Raw genomic sequence first — 10,220 nt, forward strand, 5'->3', positions numbered from 1 at the left:
GTGTAAATTAATTCAATATAATTCAATGTATAGCGATATTAAGCCAGTAAACTGAATATATAATGCTAAAATGATTAACGACACGAGCTATTAATAAAGTCAAATTTTCGTGACAACCAGTCACTTCTTCAGGACAACAGAAATAAATTGTATGGGTCAAAACAAAGAAAACAGAATCTAGCACTATTAAAGAAATTTAAAAAAGAACTAATACATTTTGAACAGTTTTAGATCACAGTCTTAGAGAAGGTGTTGGTAATGCGACCGATTGCTTTAAAGTAATCAATCGATTGCCAACTTCACACCTAATTAGTTAATTAGCTATTAAGGGCACAAGAGTAAAAGATATTTTTAAAGAGCTTTAAAATACAATGAAATTACAATATTGATAATATTTGTCAAATTTTTTTTTTATAATTTATTGTTTTTGTTCCATACATATTAATACTAATGATGACAATAATAAATTCAGTTTTTATAAATTTTATACACATGCATACTCACTGACACACAAGTATATTTACATACATTTTTCAATATTCGTGGTAAATGGTTACTTTGCTTAAAAAAAAATAATAAAAAAACAACCAAAAAAAACAACCAAAAAAAACCCAGAAAAATAAATAACAAATAATAATACGAATAGTAATAATCATAATATCATAAACTAATCTAAAATGTTTTTCCATGTAAGCCACAATTTTTCAAAATTGCGCAGCTTTTGATTTTGGATAGCAGCATATTTTTCTACATTATATTTTAATCTTAAATGACTGAGTAATCCAAGAAAATTTGGCATTTTATTTTGCATTAAGGATATCAAAATATATTGTTTAACATATAGAATTATGAAGTTTATAACCCTCTTAGTGTTTGACAATGGTAGCTCACCAAGAATAACATTCGAAACATTAAAACCAACTCTTTCAGAGGTCTTTCTGTATATATGTAGACTTAAATCACTCCAGAGTGTTTGTACTTTATCACAAGCAATGAAAACTTGTATTATTGATTCAACATTTTCCATACAAAAACCACAACAATCAGAAGTTTTAATGTTAATTTTCTTAAGGTATTTTCCAACAGAAACAATTCTATGCAAGATTCGAAATTGTAACCACTGGGCAGAAGAATCACTAGTGGTTTTATAACAAATTTTAAAAACATCTTGCACTGATATTGTGTCTACTCCATAAGGCATAAGCTCTGCCTCCCACTTGCTGATTGAGGTTGGAATAGCCTCATTTTTATTCAAAAAAGTAAAAGATTTTTGAACATTTTTCAGAAGATATGAGAGGTTCAAAAAATAAAGGTACATATGGATTAGGAAGTCTTTTGAAAGAAGACCTTTCTTTTAACAATGATTTCAAATATTTTGAAATAGCTGTAACAATATTATTGTATTGCATCACACAACTGTCAGATAGATTGTATGTGTTTTTAAGAACTCAAGATTACAATCATCATCAAAAAAAATTTGCACAACCTTTATTCCCTTTTCATACCAGGATTTAAAAAACACTGGTTTGTTATTAACTTTTATAATAGAGTTATACCACACTGGAATGTAATGGAATTTGTTTTTAAAATGTGGAGAGTAAGTAAAAGATATCATATAACATGACCAAGCAATCAAAACATCTTTCCAAAAGGCGTTATTTTCTTTTAACAAACAATCAAACACAAAACTATCTCCAAAATCATACAATTTCTGTAAAATATCATCTCCATTGAGAGCATAGAAAATATCCACCCATGGTTTATGTGAACAAGTTAACCTTTTAATCCATGTACATTTAAGTGATGTAATAAAACTTCTAACATCTACCATTTTCATACCTCCTGACAAGTAGTCTTGTGTTATAAGAGACCTTTTAACTTTGTCTGTTTTGGATTTCCATAGAAACTCAAAGATAGCTTTGCATATAAATGATACAATCTCCTTTTTGGGAGTAGGAAGCGATATAAATAAATGATTTAATTTTGGAATTAACAAACTCTTAATGACAGTGACACGACCAATTGGAGTAAGCATTCTTTTTTTCTATTGTTCCATAAGTGCAATGATTTTTGGAATCTGAATACCAAAATTAATATCAACAATTTTAGAAAGTTCAATGGAAAATTGGAAACCTAATAAATTAAAAGATGTGATCCCCAGTCTAATTTCCATCTGGTATGATCCGAAAAAAGTTTTGAACCAATCCACACAATTTTTGTCTTAGATGTATTAATTTTAAGTCCTAAAAAGCTGGAGTAAAAATCTATAGTTTCTAATGCTTCGAACAAGGATTTTGGTGAACCATCAAGGGCTAACAAAGTGTCGTCTGCATACTGAGATATTTTATGTTCTTTATTTTGAACAAAATGCCCTTAATATCATTGTTTTGCTTTATAAGAATTGAAAGGATTTCTGCACATATAATGAATAAATATGGAGCAACAGGATCTCCTTGTCTACAACCCCTTTGTATTTGTCAAATTATATTATTCGAGCAACATGTGTTATATAAAATGAATAATCAAATGCCATCTATAATTACACATAAGCGATATCTACAATTGTTGTGTTATTATACAGTACCCACCATCCATTATCACATGTGCCACCTGTAGATCTTTAAAATGATTTTAAAGAATTAAGATGGCTCGATGATGGTGGCCATTTTTAGACTGTTTAGATTTGTTTTACAAGAAGAGCTCTATATTTAAAAAATACAGAAAAATATCAAAATTTAAAAGGTAAAGTATATAGATATTTTTTAGGTCAATGAATCAAACTTTGTCCATGATACCTCTGTATGAAAAGTTATTCTGATCTACAAAAAAAATAAAAAATTGTCGATAATATCAACCTTAGCTTTTCTAAATGATAGCATATTTTACAAAATTAAAGTAATTAACAACACAATCTATTTCTTTTTTGTGTGTTTTTAAAGATTTGAAAAGAGTAACATGAGGAGTAGGATAAAGGCTGCCATCCATCTAAATTAATATCAAATAAAAAAGAAAATTGAAGCTTCAAATGTTTGAAAATTTAACCTTATATGTTGTTTTAAGTCTAAACAAGAATTGAATATTACCATGTATTAACTTTCCAATGTCCAGTTTATACCTATCTCAATTCCACGGCTGATGTTGAACTGGACAAGGCATCCCCATCAGGGGTATGTATCTGTTGATCTACAACACGAAAGAAAATGTTAAACATATAATAATTTCAAAAAGCCACTCATAATAATATAGATGGCACAGCGACTTTATTTTACTCAAATCGAATGTCAAAGTAAAATAAATTAGCTCTCTACAGGACAAGTAACACCGACTTTATATATATGTAAGTGGTCAAACAAATTCATCCAAATTGCAAAGCATAACTTGCCCTCATCACAACATTACTTGTTTATAAACAACATGTCTTTTATCTAATTAGATAAAAGACACATAAATCCATTTCAGATTAAATTTGTCTTTTGTTTTAAAAAAAGTCATTCAAATATACTGCTATGTTTGACAAATTAAATTTTATAAAAATACTTATTCTGATTTGTGTTTTAAGATATTTCAAAAATTTCCTGACTTACCTGTCTGGGTGTCCTGCCCGGTTTCGTATTTGTAGATAAACACTTTGTTGGATAATGATCCGACCCATAGGTGCTGAGTTGTGGAATTATAACTCAAGCTGTACGGTTTATCCAGTATTTCCGATGATGTAAATAACTGTGACAGGAACTGACCATGTTGGTCTATTATGTGTACTGAATGCGTTTTACCATCACACACTAGGATGTGTGACATCTCGTCCGTACATACACCATGTGGCTCTAGTCCTGATCCTGATGGATGTCCTGTGTAGGTAAAACGATATCTTCCTTCACGCTCTGTCACCACTAGAGCACTTAATGTGTCAGACACCACGACATCCCCGTTGTTGTTCTGCGTTATATAGTCAGGTCGATTATACAGTTCAAGTCCTGTGTTGCCTTGTTGTATTATATTTGTCAGTTGTCCATTCTTATTATACCGGGTTACCTTTCCAGTTTGGTAATATCGGTTTATCTTGCCTTTCCCTTTATGATCCACCTTATTTCTATAACTCCCAACCAGTAGATCCTCAGTGAAAGAGGACCAGTGCACACACCTTGGTTTCCATGTAGAGTCTGATGTCTCCACAAAAGTGGTAGTATGTTTTAAATCATTCATTAGTTTAATGATGTTATGGTTATCATCTATATAAATTAATTCACTGTACTCTTGCTGGTCACTGTGTGTGATCCATGTATGAAATAACGACATAAATTATTCAGATGATGGAGAATGTCACCTCTTGTGTTCGTCAACATGAGATTTTTTTCTCTGTCACTGACCCAGACTCGGTCTGATGTCACACATGACATGTGATTACAACCGTAGATACCTGTGATAATAATAGTTCGATCCAACTTTGGTGTATATATCAGCTGACACTCATTTTCTTGATGCGGTTGTTTTTTCTCTTGAACAAGTGACTCCATCACATTTTGATTTTGATCTACATACAGATAGATAGATAGATAGATAGATAGATAGATAGATAGATAGATAGATAGATAGATAGATAGATAGATAGATAGATAGATTGTCAATCATGTTTTGCTTTATTACGGGCCGCCGGAAGGCGGTCCGTTATTTGATACACATTTAAATTTTGTTTCTGCGTTTCTGCGGGATAGTTCTTTTTTAATAGAATTAATACTATGCTTATTTTTATGAATTAAACGTAAATTTGCATGTAGAAATATGTTTTATGCCTTTTAGAAAATATCACATATTTTTTGTTTTACTCGTAAATGAAAGGTAGGCCATATTTAGTAGATTGTCGTATTTGGCGCGTTTTTATCGAGACTATAATCTATTCGGAAAATTTCGGAGTTCTTCATTCTTTTCAAAACAATGCATCAGGATCGGTATGCGGGACATACTAAAGACCTGAAATACGAAAGACCTGAATGTCATTAAATTTTATATAAATCATTTAATGATACATTTGAATTTCTATGTGCCGTGTCAAATAAAATGACTATATAATGCATTAAGTTTTCATTCAATACAATGCAACAAAAAAAATGGTTTGAAATACATAATCTCCAAGAGAAAAATGATAAGTTGAACTTTTTATTAGAGTAATGTAAAAATCAGTGTGTTCTCCATTACTTCATACTATGGCAATGATCATACAATTTCCGTTAGAAATGCTTACAGTAACGAAATCGATTCTTTATGATAATAGTAAAATGTTAAACTTCAAAACAAGTTGCTGAAAATATATTAAAATTTACCATACAAATTAGTACAACCAACTCTTATTTTCTTCTTTGTGGTGTGTTTTTATGTAAACAACCAATGATTTATACAACAATTATATTTTTTGCGGCCCATTTGACGCTTGCGTCAATATGATTTCTTGTCGGTAATTTATAAACGTGTCTAATTGACTAAATGCAGTGTTCAGTAAGACAAGGTATTAGCAGAGAAGAAATATAGATATATGAACAACTTATTCTCATCAGTATATGATGTATAAATTCGTCTATCTGTCATAATTGTTAACGTTTATGAAATTTAGAGGTTTAATTTCAAATGCATGGTAACTCATTTCAGACCTATATTTTCCTTAAATTTAGGTAAATATTTTATATTTTGCAAAAAACAAATATATAAAATTTCAGAAACGTCATTTTTGAAAAATATGTGTAACTTTATTTACAAACACATATGTTTTTTTACTTTGATAAGTTCATATAAGGGGATTTTTAACGTTAATATACATGAACATGAGTGTCTTTTTTATCGACATAAAATAGATAAATACTTACCTCTTAAAGTGCCCTGTCGATCTATAAATCTGTAGAGAACCACCGTGTTGTTGTCCTGTAATCCAACCCAAAGACGGTGAGTGATGACATCATAACTCAGGCTCCGTGGTGAGAAAATCCCTGATGGTCTTATCAGTAGATGTGACAGGAACTGACCGTCCCTGTCTATCATCTGTACTGTATTGGTTGTACCATCACACACCAGGATGTGTGACAGCGCGTCAGTACAGATTCCACGTGGCAATAGTCGTGATCCTGATGGAGGTCCTGTGTAGGAGAAACGATGTCTTCCTCCACGCTCTGTCACAACTACTTTATCGAAATCAGACACCACGACATCCCCATTGTTGTTCTCTGTTATATAGTTTGTTACTCTATATAGTCCCTGTCCTATTGTTTGTGTCAGGTGACCGGTACGGTCGTATCGGTTAACTTTGCCTGACTTATAACAATAGCCTGCCTTGTTTGAAGTCACTACGTACATTTTTTGCATTCCGACTAATAGCTCCTGGAAAGACGGTGACCAGTAAACACAATGTGGTCTCCAGGCATAGTTCGTTCTTTCGATAAATACTTTGGATTCTTTTAAATTACTTGAAATTATTTTAATGTCATGATTACTATCTACATAAATCAACTCCATTTTACCATTCACTGTGTGTAACCCATACTCCAATGATTTAATTTGGTGGTGTAGGATACCATCTTTTGTGCTTATCAATATGAGATTGTTTTCTTTGTCACTGACCCATGCCCGGTCCGAAGACACACAGGAAATGTGATAACAACGATCAACCCCTCTCAATGTGAGAGATTGATGGAACACCGGAGCAGACATCAGTTTTAGCAGACACTGGTTTCCTACGCGTCGGTTTCCTCTCTCTGTGATTTGGATTGCACTCAGTGACTCCATCACATCCTCCTTGTTGAGTGACTCGGTCATGGAGAGCTGGCTGGTGTGGAGTTGAAGGTGTATCTGGGGAAAGGCTGTCTTTATGGAGGAGAGGAATTTAAATGGACGGAGTGTTGACTGTTCATATCGGTATACATATATCTGTAGACTGGCAATATGTCTGATAATTTCTATCTTCTGATTTAAACATCTGTGTTTAAAAACAGAGTCACAAAACACATTGTTCAATAGATCATATAGCACATAGTTAATGAGATCATTCAGTCTTTGGGCCTTTGTTAACATCTCTGATTGATAGAGGGAGAATTCTGTGCGACAGGTTTTTATATCATCTGTGATTCCTGGCAGGAGAACAGGTCTGTAAAAGAGAGCCTCACTTCTGATGCTGTGAATGGTTCCTCTGTGTTGTTGTCGCTTTGTTTGATATGCTAATTGTATACTTTCAAACTTGTGCCTTTCTTTTTTTAAGACAGTAATTGGGAATCTATGAGATTTATGTCCAAACCAAGAACCACACACAGGAACTTGACACGGCTCACAGTACTTTATATAAACATTTCTAGGATGTCTCACACAGATCTCTTGTGTTGGAATGTTGTCGAATTTCTCGTGGTGTGACACAACATTATGGTCTATTGTTTGGAGGTTTTTCACGTGGTTTTCTTTACACTTTTGACACAGATCACATGGACACGATTCACAAAAGTACTCTGTGTCCCCCGGACAATTGAGACACTGATGTACTCTACATGTTGTACTTGCTGGGTCCATGGTCTGGAGGGTCTAGATCTTGATGTGAATGGTTACTCTGTATTGTTGGCGCATTGTTCTATATGATTCTTCTATGCCAAGAATATTGTGACCTCTCTTTCTATAGAAAAAATTGGAAATGTGTGAGGTTTATGCTGATAACAAAAATCACACACATGAACCTGATAAGGTTCCCAGTACTTGCTATATAACTTGCTTGAATGTTTCGCACAAATTTCGTTTGTTGGGACTTAGTTGAATTTTTCATGATAGAACACAACATTATAGTCTATTGTTTTGAGGTTTTTTACATGGTTTTCTTTACAATAGGGACACAGATCACATGAACACGATTCATAATAGTACTTGTTGTCCCTCGGACACTTAGAACACTGATGTGCTCTATAAGGAATGATTACTGTGTCCATGATGTGAATTGTCCAGATCTCCTATACACAAACTGTTAAAACGTTTTCAAGTTTATAATTTTTAATACTCCTAAGATAACAAAAAACCCACCAACTTATTCAAGGTTGGCATAGAAAGAAATAGACTAACAAGTTATGAATTATTTAACATGTATCAACGAAATAGAAAGAAAACGGAGGAGAACGACTTATTGACCTGACTGTCATAGTAAAAAATCTTAATTAAGAACTGCAGACCCATAGCATAGTATGGGCCACACCCAAACCACAGCACATCCAACTACTCCGTGTCCGATATTAAATTATTTTCTGTAATGGTTTTTATGTGGAATAACACAACTAGAAAAATCACTTAAATTTTCAGTACAACTTTTGATCATGAATAAACTATAAATATGTCAAATAATCGAAAAATTTGCAGTTTAGGGATAAAAAATGATTATTTAAAAAAAATTAATTCAGTAAATAACAACATAAAGCCCCTGTGGGATTCGAACTCGGGATGTACGGATCGCAAGACCGAGACTTTATCCACTCTGCTATGGAGTAAGTTATATGTTTCCAACAAAAAATTCTTTCGATAAAACGAAATATCGCTTCGATCATAGGTCAGCCATAAAGTGACGATGTGTTATTCCACCTTAAACCGAATAATGTCCATTCTGTGAGAGAGGGTATAGTCCGGGGCGCGTCAGCACATAGGAAAGTGCAATATCTCATAGAATGGGCAGATTGAGGCTTAAGATCATTATAGGTAGATTGAGGCTTTTAACTTACTTAAAACATTTTGTTTCTTCAATGCCTGTGAACGTTTTTACGATCAATCTCCTTCGTTTTATATACCTTGCACTTTCCAACAGGTTAACAATAAGCATTAGGCCAAAAGTAGATAATTTTGCGTTTGATTATGTAAATAAACTAAATATTGAATAAAGGAACACTTGTCAAGACGATGAAGCATGTTCAGATAAACAAAACGTTTATCTTGACTCTAATCTTATATTTGAAGAATGATAATATTTTGAGACATTCTTTTCATTTTTTTTCTTTTTTGTTTATCCGCTTTAATCAAGAAGAGAAAATGGTAAAAATAAATAACAAACATTCTCTGCATTTAAACATTTCAACATAACATAAAATACATGGAATTTCATGTTTAAACACCTGTTGATTTATTTGATAGTAGCAGTAAGATTAATCACACAGGCAATTCAATTGCTTCGTTTTATCTGAGGTTAACTTTCGAAAGGAAAATACTATTATTTAAGTGAATAAAAGATATATTTTACATAAACTATGAAGAAACTGCATTACAATTCAGGTTAAAATGATGTGTATCAAACACTTAGTGTGTTTGTGTGTAATACTAAGCTTTACTTTCTTACCTTTTCTGGCCGTTTTGAATTCTATTGATTTATAAAGCCAGATTTCCTTTTCCAAAACTCAATGCTTAAACGATTTTTATCAAATGTAGAAGAACCTCTTATCTGTAGGTAAAACATGCATGCACCACAGTGATGAGTCTTTTTCGAAGAGACCCTGGTATGTTGTAATCTACGATCTGTCATAGGACGTGTCATAACACATAATCTATCTCCTTTTATCACACGTTTATCTCAATATGCGGTAGATATAACTCATGGGTTAAATTTTGGATATTACACTGTGTGTTTTACGCGACGTACGTCATACTTAAACATTGCATAGGTTTAGGCGGTGGATTGATGTAGAATGAAAAAGTAAATAAATAATTCAGTTGAAAAGTGATGTGTTGTAAGTGTGAAGCATTTGATATTGTTCCAATTATATTTCATGAATTCATAAAAATGTTCGAAAATGAAATGTTTGTTTGTTAAATTTATATGAAATGTCTTAAATGATTAAGCAGAATTTGTGGAAATTTTAGAATCTCCAACCCCTTTCCACCTTCATTTTTTACGCTCAAGAGATATATGTTCTAATATAAACCTAATCATGTTTGAAAAGTGAAAGTAAAATATTTTTAGGGATATTAGTAAAAAAAAAAAAAAAAGATGCAAAATTATGTGCACCAGTTTTGATTGTAGCAACTGTTTATGAATAGAGTTGATGCCTACATTATCAAGTTATGTCAAAATCAGATACCATCTTCATTTTTGAATAACGATCTTAATACATATCCCAAATTTATGATATTTTTATCATGTACTGTGCAGTTTATTCAATGTTTGAAGCTTTATGATGAATGAGACTTTATTCCTAGAACTTACAGGTTTTATCAGTGCAATTTTATGC

General features: G+C 32.3%; 1 pseudogene; it reads right to left on the bottom strand.

Moving 5' to 3' along the window:
* Window positions 1-437: 437 nt before the first annotated feature.
* Window positions 438-7,619, bottom strand: LOC128157963 (uncharacterized; annotated as a pseudogene).
* Between the last annotated feature and the right edge of the window lie 2,601 nt (window positions 7,620-10,220).

This window comes from Crassostrea angulata, chromosome 8 (genome assembly GCF_025612915.1).
Source record: "Crassostrea angulata isolate pt1a10 chromosome 8, ASM2561291v2, whole genome shotgun sequence".
Taxonomy (NCBI): Eukaryota; Metazoa; Mollusca; class Bivalvia; order Ostreida; family Ostreidae; genus Magallana; species Magallana angulata.